Here is a 12,355-nt window from a genome sequence, read left to right as displayed (position 1 = left end):
AACATCTAGGTAATAGAAGAAAACTTGATTTCAGATCAAGATTTGATTGTCACTTGATTCTGCAATCCTGTATTTTACAAGCCTTATTGTTTCATTGTAAATATGCACTTAAATACACGTCAGGCTAACAATTTCTTAGACTGTTTCAGAAAGGGAGGGAGGCAGCCACGTGTCAACTTCCAAATAACTGGATCTCTTTTACTAGAACTTGGCAATTTGTCACCTCGGTGTGGTTATCACATAACCACAGACTTATTCAGTTACAAATGGCTGCAGGGAGCCTGGAGCCTCACTCACTCTTAAAAGTGGTCGGGGTTGTGGGGGGGGGGGGGGAAAGGAACTACAGTATACTGTTTACTTAACTGTATTATCATTTCCAGTCTTTCATGTGAAGCTTCATAAGCTTTGAGACAATTCATTCTGCCTTTGCTTTCCTAACTCTGACTATTCAGGTGATCCTTCTTCAAAGGTGTACTTGTGACCCCTGAGTTAAAAGTGTAAAAGCAAGCGCATCAGAAGAGAAACAGCCACTCCTCTTTATTTGCAAACCTCTTTAAATAGAGCAAAATAAAAGCAGTCAGATGGGAACTACATGCAATATCCTGTGATAAACCATGATGGAAAAGAACATGAAAAAGAATATATATGCGTATAACTGAGTCACTTTGCTGTACAGCAGAAATTAACACAACATTGTAAATCAACTATACTTCAATAACATTTTTTAAAAATTAAAAAAAATTAAAAGCAGTCGGATGAGTGATGCGTCTGGAACACAGAAGACTTAAACCTCTCGAATGCTTTCGCTAACTTCTCCTGTGCCTATCTTATCTCCACAACTGGAGGGCCAGCAGGACCCTTGCCCCGTTAAATAGAAACACTTCCCAACTCCCAAATGTTTAAACACACCTCTTTCCTTCTGAGTCAGTTGTTTGGAATTAGAATCCATGATCTTGCAGAAAGAAACAGCATTTTATTTAATTAGATGCTCAGGCCATCTCATAAAAAGTCTATTTAATGTTTAACATACCCCAAATCTAGTGATAATTATAAATAAAATAATTTGAACCGCAGCTGCCACCTTTATAACACCTATGCCATGGGAGCCACGTGTGGGAGTCTAGCATGGCGTGCAGGAACACACCGCAAGGATGGGCTCTCGCCATCCGAGGTTTGAGGGAAACTGCAAAATGCCAAGGGGAAACCCTCTTGCGGTGGGTAGGCACCCTGCTGTACTTCTAAGTCCCCCCCAGCCAGCTCCCACCCATATCTGAGTACTGTAAAAAGAAAAAAAATCGATAAATTCTTATTGAATTAAATTCTGTTCATGTCTTATTTGTTCAATGAACATTCAGAGTCCTCCCTCAGCATCCTCAGGGGACTGGTTCCAGGACCCCCTGGGGATACCAAAATCTGTAGAGGCTCAAGTCCTTTATATACAAAGGTGTAGTGTTTGCACATAACCTACGCACATCCTTTGTATACTTTAAATCATCTCTAGATTACTTATAATAACTAATACAACATACATGCAATGTAAATAGTTGTGAATACAATGTAAATGCTATGTAAATACTTATGGCACGTGGTAAATTCAAGTTTTGTTTTCTGGAACTTTCTGGAATTTTTTTTCCCGAATATTTTCAATCCATGGTTGGTTGAACTGGTGGATACAGAACCTGCAGATGTGGAGGGCCTACTCAGTATATAGGACCAGCCGGGCAGAACTGATTAACACATACCCTGTTCTCATCAAGGTGGACTCATCGGGGAAAGTGAGGTAGGGCAGCACCCAGGAGCAGCCCTGGTGGGAGAAGATTTCACCCAGCCTGCATCTCCGCAGATCCTCCAAGGATGAGGAACAGTTGTTTTCATGGTCTGGGGATACCGGAGTAAAGACGAATGCAAAATATATCACCATAAAAACCTGAGGGCAGGGACTTCCCTGGTGGCGCAGTGGTTAAGAACCTGCCTGCCAATGCAGGGGACACGGGTTCAAGCCCTGGTCCGGGAAGATCCCACATGCCACGAAGCAACTAAGCCTGTGCGCCACAACTACTGAGCCTGCACTCTGGACCCGCGAGCCACAACTACTGAAGACCGCGTGCCTAGAGCCCGTGCTCCACAACAAGAGAAGCCACCGCAGTGAGAAGCCCGTGCACCACAATGAAGAGTGGCCCCAGCTCCCCTCAACTAGAGAAAGCCCGCGCACGGCAACGAAGACCCAACACAGCCATAAATAAATAAATAAATAATAAATAAATAAATAAATAAACCTGAGGGCATATCCATGTGCAGAGAAAACAAAAACTGCTCAGGACAGTTTTGTTCTTAGTGGTGTAGGGCTCTCGATTACCTACTCAAAAATGAAAGGAAGTATATATTTGGGGTGGGGGATGTGCTTCTTTCCAAAAGCCTTTGAAAAATCACCGAATGGTCAGAGCAAAAGTAACACAGTTACCAGATCCGGCTCAGGGAGAGGCAGGCAGTACAAGGTGTGCTTCTTTAAGACACTGCCTGGGCTAAATATGCCTTTTTACTTGTTACAAAGAATCTTCACATAAGCCGCCACTTTTGAGCCTCCCAACCCTTCAAAGAGGTGGAAAGGAGAGGAACTCCGTTTTGTGATGAGAAAACAGCATTTAGAGAGGTGAACAGAGATCCCCAGGCCCGGCAGGCAGCCTCGAAGGGACGAGAATCAAACCTGGGGATGACCTAACACCTCTTCCACTATGTCAAGCTGCATCCCTGATGCAAACCAAAATTCTCAAGTACTTTTTCTGGTACTATATGCCGACCTCAAAACAAATGCAGCTCAACTACCAAAATAACTAATAATATGTCTGACTTAGTAAGGAGTAATCGCTTCACCTTTTGAAGTGCATAAACCTTCCCACAATAGTGCTACAACAAGATACTAATTAAATACTCTAGAAGCAAAGAATGAACACACCTCCAAACAACAAGCAAACCAGACTAGGTGATGTCTGTTACCCACAGTACACATCACTGCATGCAAGTGACAGAAATACTTGGAAGAACAAACAAGTTCTTTTAAATCAGGTCCACTGGGACATCTAGGGCTTTTCCTGTTTTGTTCTTACCTTAAACCTATCTTCACACCAAGTTGGAAATTAAAATTCTTTGCCTAATTTTCCCTAACCACATGGCCTTAGACGTGAGCTAGCTGGTTCTATGTAATTACGAAGGCAGAAATAACAGACACAGCAAATGTCTATCCTACAAACAGAAACTATGGCTTTATTTGAAGTGTCTATGAAGCCTATACCAAGCCACCAAAACCAGAAATAAAAACAGAGGCCCTCAAATTCCCAAAAAGCCACATCCTCTAACTGCGATGCAACAAAATTAGTACAAACGTTCACCCCAAACACCGGCCACTTGGAAGTTAAGACACTCATCCTATTTGCTGTTAAGAATACATCCAGGGGCTTCCCTGGTGGCGCAGTGGTTGAGAATCTGCCTGCCAATGCAGGGGACACGGGTTCGAGCCCTGGTCTGGGAAGATCCCACATGCCGCGGAGCAACTGGACCCGTGAGCCACAACTACTGAGCCTGCGCGTCTGGAGCCTGTGCTCCACAACAAGAGAGGCCGCGATAGTGAGAGGCCCGCGCACCGCGATGAAGAGTGGCCCCCGCTCGCCTCAACTAGAGAAAAGCCCTCGCACAGAAACAAAGACCCAACACAGCCATAAATAAACAAATAAATAATTAAAAAAAAAAAAAAAAAAGAATACATCCATGGGTTTCCCTGGTGGCGCAGTGGTTGAGAATCCGCCTGCCAATGCAGGGGACACGGGTTCGAGCCCTGGTCTGGGAAGATCCCACATGCCGCGGAGCAACTGGGCCCACGAGCCACAACTACTGAGCCTGTGCATCTGGAGTCTGTACTCCGCAACAAGAGAGGCCACGATAGTGAGAGGCCCGCGCACAGTGATGAAGAGTGGCCCCCGCTCGCCGCAACTAGAGAGAGCCCTTGCACAGAAACGAAGACCCAACACAGCCAAAAATAAATAAATAAATAAATAAATTAAAAAAAAAAAAGAATCCGCCTGCCAGTGCAGCGGACACAGTTTTGAGACCTGGTCCTGGAAGATCCCACATGCCGCGGAGCAACTAAGCCCGTGCGCCACAACTACTGAGCCTGCGTGCCACAACTACTGAAGCCCGCGCACCTAGAGCCCGTGCTCCCAACAAGAGAAGCCACTGCAGTGAGAAGCCAGTGCACCGCAACGAAGAGTAGGCCCCGCTCACCGCAACTAGAGAAAAGCCCGCGCGTGCGGCAACAAAGACCCAACGCAGCCATAAATAATTAATAAATAAAATAAATAAATTTTAAAAATAAATTAAAACTATTTAAAAAAAGAATATATCCATTCACACACAGACTGAGAGAGGAAAGAGAAAAACGTGGCATGTTTAAAATCTGTTTACAGTAAGCAAAGAAACATTTTAATAATAGTTTTTTAAAGAAGATTACTTAAAGAATCCTTATTATAAAAACACAGATGCCCATAGAACAACACACAAGGAAAAGACCACTGGTTACCAGTCCCTAAACCACGAGGTGCTGCGGCAAAAACAGCCTCCCTTTCTGCGCCCCAGTTTCATCCCCTTTCAGCTCCCTTCTTATATTCTGGTGTAAGAGTCAACTTCATGAGCAGATCCCCAGTTGCCCTGCTCAATACTGAGCAGCTGAAAACTCAGTAAACATTCACAGACTAAAAGAATTTTAAAATATACATATGTTAAAGGATTGGCTTAATAATTATTGTATCTAAACACAATGAAATATGATATAGACATTTAAAATGATAAAGTGCAAACACATTTATTCACATGGAAAGATTTTTCATAACTTAATGGTTAATAAAGCAGATTACAAAATAGTTTATATAGAAGAAACACCTTTTTTCTCTCCTCTCTCTCTCATTCTCTCTCCCGCATACACATACTACGTTTAAAAATCTGTGTATAGGGACTTCCCTGGTGGCGCAGTGGTTAAGAATCCGCCTGCCACTGCAGGGGATACGGGTTTGAGACCTGGTCCCGGAAGATCCCACATGCCGCGGAGCGACTAAGCCTGTGCGCCACAACTTCTGAAGCCTGCGCACCTAGAGCCCGCGAGCCACAACTACTGAGCCCACGTGCCACAACTACTGAAGCCCGCACGCCTAGAGCCTGTGCTCCGCAACAAGAGAAGCCACCGCAATGAGAAGCCCGCACGCCGCAACGAAGACCCAACGCAGCCCACCCCCCAAAAAATCTGTGTACAAGTTGGACAAGCATGAGCTAGTAACAAGAATTATTTTATGATTATGGAATAACTTTTATACGTTCAAGATGTGAGAAGAGGGAAAACATTTTTTCTATGGTCAATTAATTTGCTATTGCTTCAGAGTTGTACAGAAGTTTGTCAAGCTCACTGTCTGGTCCCTCACACACAGTGACCACTCAATCTATACTACAGGCCCACTTCTCCAGGGTATCACAGTCCTGGCTGATGGCAGTTCTAGACCTGGCCAACTAGCTCAGCAAGCCATCTGCCTGATATTCAAATTGGAATTAAAACAGCTAAGAGAAGGCACGGTGCTCTTTACTTGTCAGCGTCTGTAACTTAAGTGTCTGTTAAGTGAAAACATTTCTCACAGTTTTATTACCTAGTTTTAAATTACGTGGAACCTGCCTGCCATAAAGAAAGGAAGTTCCCAGTAAAACTGACAGAATAAAGTTTTCAGAACTTAAAAGGGAATCTATCCACATTTATCTTACTTTCAAAGAAATGAAAATAGATCTAACCCGTTGCATCACAAGGTAATAATTAACCCCCAAATTGCTAGTCTGTAGGGCAATGGAAGTAAAGACTTAACTATTTCAGTCTGGAAAAACGAGTAAGTCATACCTTCTATTTACCTGTGATGGCAACGTCTTGGTTCTGGACTTGTCCGGCCACAAACTGTTACTTCACAGCAGAGGCAGGGCCTTTCACAGCAGCCTTGGCAGTAAGAAGGTAAAGGACGAAATGATTACAACGATATGTCCTCTGGATTCTCCCCAACTCTCCACCACCTTGAAAGAGGAAAGTCACCGTGACCCTGCGTCTTCAACGGCTACGGTGTGGCAGGGTCGTCCCCAGGAAAACCCTGCCACCCCCTCCCGGCCCCACGCACCCCTTCCCAAGCAGCCCTGGGGGAGGAGGGGCTCCCTGGTTTGGGGAGGGGTGGCTGGGATGGGGGTAGGCATGCAGCCCCGAACGTCCCAGAGCGCCCCGCGAAATCCAAGGCATTATACAACCGTGGACTTTTCTTAGAAAGAACCTTGACATTCGGGGCACGGCTCCAGCCTTTAAACTTAAAAAGGCGAGGAAAGCACAGGCGCGCAGTTGTTCCCTGTTAGTCTGGGGAGGCCGTGCGGGCAGAACCGACCCTCCGGACTTCCGCCAACACCGCCCTGCGCGGCCGGGGACTCGGGGAGACCCGGGCGCGGACGCCCCGCGCCAGACCCGCGGGCCCCGGGATCGGGAGGACGTCCCGCGGCGGAGACTGCCCTGGGCTCGCCCGGCCCGGCCCGTCTGGGTCGCGCGACTGCGCCAGGCGCAAAGTGGGGCAGTTCCTCAAAGGTGGACTAAGCCGCGTGTGAGTCTCTCCCGTAGGACCTCGGCCGCCAGGCGCACGAGGGTCAGTCTGCCGGGACCTCCGGCTACCTGGCCTAGGGGATCCCCGGCGTTCTCGGGAAACGCCCCCAGTCGATGACGCCCAAGCTCGACCACGCAGAAGGAAGGGCGCGCCTGATGCCCCCGCCTGGTGGGCCTTCTCTCCGGGGGGACAACCTGAGGACCCAGTGTCTCTGAGGTCCTGGGTCTCGACCTCTGCCCAGGTCCCAGCCCCAGCGACAGCTGTGAACGCCGAGGCTCCGGGCAGGCCACGGGCGCGCGGAGGGAGGCCGAGCAAGGGGCGGCCCCCTGGGCCCCGGGATCCCCGGCACGAGCCCGCGGCAAGCGCCCTCGCCCCGCGCCCCGGGCCCCGCGCATGCGCCGCCCGGCCCCTCCCAGTCCGCCGCCGCTCTGGGTCTCGAGGTGGGGGGAGCCCGGCCCCCGAGCCCCCGCGCGCGCCCGCCCGCCGCCTGGCACCTGGGGCCGCGGCCCTCCGCCTGCCGGTCCGCCGCCTGCCGGTCCGCGGGGCGAGCGCGCCGAGGGAGGCGGCGCCGGGCAGGGCGCTAGCGGCCGCCTCCGCCCCCGCCGCTCGCTGCCCCCGCCGTGGGGCCGTCGCGTCCCCGGCCCATGCCCGGCGCCGCCTCCCCGCGACCGTGCCAGCCGCGCCCCCGCGGCACGCGCCGCCCCTCCGTCCCCCGCCCCGGCCGGGCCGCTGGGGCGGCTCGCGCGGGTGGCCCGCCGGGAAGCCCCGCCCCGCGCGGGACACAGCCCCCGGACGGCGGCGCCCGATTGGATGCCCGCGGGGGCGGGGGTGGGGCCGCTCTCGGGGGCTCCCACCGCCGGCCCCACTGCTGCAGCACCTGGGGGAAACTGAGGCCGGGGAGGCGGAGGGACCGCCAAGGTCACCGGGCGGGTGGGCACAGCGCCGCGATGGCACACCGCGTGCGGCTGGGGATCGGCCCCGCGCATTGGGAAGGGCTGAAGTCTAGGAGGGGCGGGCGCGAGGCTGCGGGAAGGGTGGAAGTTCCCGTCCGGGGCCCAGGCCACGCTGGCGAGGCCCCTCCTCCCTCGGGGAGCCCGGCTCTGCCAGTCTGTGCGATGAGCTGGTCTAGACCGGGCACCTAAGCGCGGGTGCCCTCGAGTCTGGGGAGAGCGCGGGGCTGGGGGCGGGCGGGGAAGGACCTTGTCCGGGGGAGCCCAGAATGCAAGAGAAGAAAGGGAACGCAAGCTGGGAGGACGCGTCAACAGGTGGCGGAGTTGCCGCGACGAGTGCGGCGGGCGGGGGACCCAGAAGAGTGAAGGGCAAAGGGGCCGGGCGCCGGGAAGAGCTGTCTACTCCGACCAACCGCCCTCCCCCCCCAGCCCACCCCACCCCACCCCGGGCTGTCAGAGAGCCTGCCCCTCCCCCCATGCGTCAAGGGTGAGGGGCTGACTTTGTGCCCAGCCGAGGCGCTGGGCTTCTGCCAGCGCAGGGGGGAGGTCGCGGCCCGGCAGCCAATGGCGGAGAGCAAGAGCGAGAGCTGCAAAGCGGCTTTGTTTGCGCGGCGACGCCCGAGCCCCTCGCGCGGAATGCACGAAGCCCCCGGTGCCTGCGCATCAGGACGGCGCTCCTGCGGGAACGAAATGTGTGCTGTGCCAGCTCCGCTCCGTGCCCTCCCGCTGCTCCGGCCACTGTTCTATTTGTAGCGGCGAGCGCCCAGGAGGACCTACTCCGGGCCCGAAACAGCTCCAAACAAATCGCCGCACTACACCGAGACGCTGGAGACTCGGCCGTACCGGACCCTTTCACCTATGTCTTAAGCTCACCCTTGTTGATTGGCCCCATACCTGTGATGAACTTTGCCCCACCCAGCAGACACCCACATAACCTTCCCACTAACACGTTGACAAGCCCAACTCTTATTGCACATGCTATATAGCAATGGACAATTTTTGTATTCTGTTTCGGAGTTTATGAAGTGATCCGTGTCCATTATATCCTGGATATCTCATAGGCTGGGCAGGCAACAGTATTATTTATTTATGCAGCTAGGGGCCCCTACCGAGCTCAAGTCCTCATGAGGGCATCCGGTCTCAGAGATGTCACCTGACATACCCCAGATCCCAGGCTGTCAAGAACCAAGAGTGCAAACAAGGGGTGTCGACTTCTTTTCCCAGATGCACCACGATGGTCTGCCACAAACCCAGTTAAATCCGGCACTTGGAAAGGCCTGGTAAAAATTGTTTTGAACAAGGGCAAAGGAAGCTGCATAGGGGTCAACAGAGTACTGTGTACACCCAGCAGACATAAAGAAATGATGTTCTTGGGTTCTTGGGGCTCCCAAGGTTTTAGGGAGAGAAAACTTGTTTTTCACGCATGTGACGAAATCTATCACCTTTGAACAAATGCTCTCAGCCCGTCCCTTGCCTCCCCTTCCCCAGGAAGAAAGGAGAAGGACGCTCAGAACATTTTCTCATGGGAATATTCATGAAAGGGCTCCGTACATGCTGCCCCCAGGGGACCGTGTGTTCCTGTTTACCTTGAGCAGACTTCTGTTAGCCGTGAAAAACATGTCACACCCAGGAGGAACTGTCACAAAGGACATCCCCCTCCCTGCCCCCAGCTCCTGGAAGTCCCCCCCCAACCACCGCCTTCAGCACTGATGAAGCGTGGGCAGTACAGCAACCTAGACAGTCTCCTGTGCAGGGACTGAGCAGAAACTTGTGACTTCAGGGACAAATCAGTGCTCTTGGATATGCATCTGAGCAACACCTGAGTTCCTCAGGTTCCTTGGTAAGTACTTGGAGCACTTAGGGGGCCCGTGCGTCTTAGTTCATAGCTTCCATTTATTTGGCGCTGATGCTGTTTCGGGTCCTGTTTCACATTTTCTAATCTTGAAGATGTTTGGAGAAATAATTATTCTTGTGCCCACATTACAATAGGGAGACTGAGGCACAGAGGCCCCCCGCCCCCTGCACCAGGTCACACTGGCCAGTTGCAGAGCCCAGGAATGCAAGCGGGTCTGTCCTGCCCACACCTGCCCTGCTGAGCCACTTCCGGATGTTCCCAATCCCACTAGAGCAGCCGAGGCTCTCCCTTGGCCTCCAGGGGGGAAATCAGGAAGCGGGACATTCAGGAGAGGAGAAGGGGGTAGCTAGAGGAGGCTCCTGCCACTAGATACCAGGCAGCAGGTTAGACCCTGAATGTGCAAGCAGGTGACGTCAGCCATCTGTGTTCAGAAGCTGGCCTTGACCACTGCAGGGGCGAAGTGTCTCCCACAGGTCTTGGGTCCAGGCACCAGACAGAAGTCTGTCTGTTTGCCGTGCAGTTTAGGTAAGCCCTTTTCCAGGAACTGTCCAAAGACTCCGTGGATCACTTGTTTGCCCTTTGCTGATGTGCAAAGCCTCCCGATGAGACGGAGTTTGTGCTTCTGGGGTGTCATTGGCCGGGGCAGTGGCCTCTGATCTCCTGGAAGTGTTCCCTCTGGTCAGGTGGTGGAAGTCAGCGGGGACAGAGGACACAGACTAAGAAAGGGAGAGTTCACTGTTGGCAAGTCCAGAGCTGCTCTGTGGCCCACGGCTGGCCCTCAGCAGGGACCAACCATGGGCGTGTGCGTGGCTGCCATTCTAGTATTGATGGCAAAGCCTCAGGGGTCCAGGCAACAGCGTCTTGCCACACAAGTGAAGGCACAGAACTCACAATCATCCCAAAAGCAGCTGGGTTCATCCTCATTTTGCAGAGGTAGAAACCAAGGGAACGACATCCTTTGGCCAAGGTCTCCAAGAGGGAGCAGGAACCTGGCTCTCAGACTCCAAACCCACTCTACCATCTGCACCAGCCTCGGGTAACCCCAGGGCGTGGCCGTCTGGTCCCGAAGTCTGTGCTCTCCTGGCCTGATAACCCGGCTGCCTCTGGTAGACCCGGGAGCACACTGTGAAGGGTCAGTCTGGGCCCCAGATCTGCAGGGGGTGAGCGGCTGGCAACAGCAGCATGTGCACAGGCCTGCGGCAGGAGAAAGAGGCCACATGCAAGGGGAGAGTGGAAATGGTACAAGCCAGGCGGAAGTGGGCAGTGACCTGTAGCCTGGTGGGTTGTTTGTCTTGACTCCATCAGATCAGTAACAGATAACAAATAACAAATGATACATGTTAACCAAGTGTTATCACTGAAGCAGAGCAGGTGGTGGTGGGTAAAGCTATGCGCTCACTTGAGGTCCGCAGGGTCTGGAACCTTCTGCAGGCCCAGCAACGGGTGCTGTCATAGACACCGGGCCCCTTTGATAACTAACCTGTCCCCAGCCAAAGTTTACAGACCGGCTTTGCTACAGGCCTCACCTGCGCGTGGGTCTCTGTCTCTGATATCTGTCTCTGTCGTTCTTGAGATGCCCAAGGCAGCTCACCGGCAACAACGCTCCCCCACCTGCCACCATCCCTCCCCAGAGTCAGATTCCCTCCGCATTAGCACGGGCTATTCCAGCCCAGGTGGCTTAAGCTCCCTGGGACAGGCTGGGTCACTGATATCTTTTGCCTGGTTCAGAGCTTGGGCTGGAGCTTCAGAAGCTGGGTGACCTGGAAGGTGAGTCTCACCGTAAAGCTGATATATAGATGAATTTGGTCAATAAAGGGCGCCCTGCTCTGCTGGAGACGAAGTTTGCAATTATCTGACCCGTATGAGGGTCCCCGACTGCGAATTGCACTGTGGTGGTGGGTGAGGTCAGGGGGCGGTTATGTGCAGAGATAAGACAGGTGTGTTGACCCACAAATGCATAATAAATGCAGGTATCTGTGGGCCTCACTGCCTCTGCCTGGGGCACTCCCCAATTCCTTCATGAAATTAGTAGACAGAACCTGGGATTTGAAGTCAAACAGACCTGGATTCAAGTCGTTGCTCTGCCTTTTACTTGCACTGTAACCTTAGGCAAATGACTTGACCTCCTGTCTGAACTTCCTCCTCAATAAAATGGGGCAGCGATGCTGAGCTCCCCGGGCCCTGGGGTGAGAATTAGGAAGGAGCGTGTAGGAAGTGCAGGGACAGGACCTGATAGGTGGGTCACATTTGAGACTTGGTGATCACCTGCTTGAGGGCTCTGCCAAGGGTCACCTCCTCCAGGAAGCCCGCTTGGCATCCATCCCAGCCGCAAAGCTGCCCTCTTCCCTGTGTTGCCACCACGTCCCACGTGGCTTTTGTCTGGTTCAGCACTGTCTTCACAGTGCCTATCTCCCTGCCTGCCTTGCCACTCAGAATAGCCGACACGATTGAGTCCTTGAACCTCTCCGACATCAGGTGAGGTGCCTGTTTCTCGCTCCCTCTCGAGATGCTCAGGTACATGCTGGTACCTGCATTTTACGGAAGAGTCCCGCCAGCCAGTCGAGGCAGCATGACCTCTGCCGCTGGCTGCCAGCTCCCTCCCCCGGGCCTTCATCCCTGGGTGCAGCACAGGGCCTGGAACCCACACCACCAGGCCCCATAATGTGTGAGGGAGCGGCCAGCATGTCTGTCAGCATATCCAGGCCTTGGTTTTCACTAAAATGAGGAAGTGGACCGTGGTCCTCAGTCCCCTGAAGGGACAGGCCACATTTGACGAAATGTTCCCTGTCTGTGGCAAAATGGGCAAAAAGAGCCAGGGACTTTGTGAAGAGTTTTCTGTAAAGCTAGTCACCTTAAAGAAATACCCTCTTTCTCCCTGGGTGTGTCCTTGACAC

The 12,355-nt window shown here is 52.7% G+C and overlaps 1 protein-coding gene across 6 annotated transcripts in view; it reads right to left on the bottom strand.

Moving 5' to 3' along the window:
* PPARA (peroxisome proliferator activated receptor alpha) overlaps nucleotides 1–7,228 on the bottom strand; it is a 75,207-nt gene extending 67,979 nt beyond the window's left edge. For 2 of the 6 annotated variants that reach the window (XM_059937168.1, XM_059937173.1), the window contains exons 1-2: nucleotides 6,725–7,031; nucleotides 5,924–6,090 (exon numbers count right to left, since the gene is read on the bottom strand). The gene's annotated coding sequence lies outside the window, so the exon portion shown is untranslated. Of the gene's footprint in view, nucleotides 1–5,923; nucleotides 6,091–6,724; nucleotides 7,032–7,150 lie in introns of those variants that run through there. The other 4 variants (XM_059937171.1, XM_059937169.1, XM_059937170.1 and 1 more) reach the window with 4 other exon arrangements.
* Between the last annotated feature and the right edge of the window lie 5,127 nt (nucleotides 7,229–12,355).

The sequence above is a fragment of the Balaenoptera ricei genome, chromosome 10, assembly GCF_028023285.1.
Source record: "Balaenoptera ricei isolate mBalRic1 chromosome 10, mBalRic1.hap2, whole genome shotgun sequence".
NCBI classification, from domain to species: Eukaryota; Metazoa; Chordata; class Mammalia; order Artiodactyla; family Balaenopteridae; genus Balaenoptera; species Balaenoptera ricei.
This window is presented reverse-complemented; position numbering and strand designations above follow the sequence as displayed.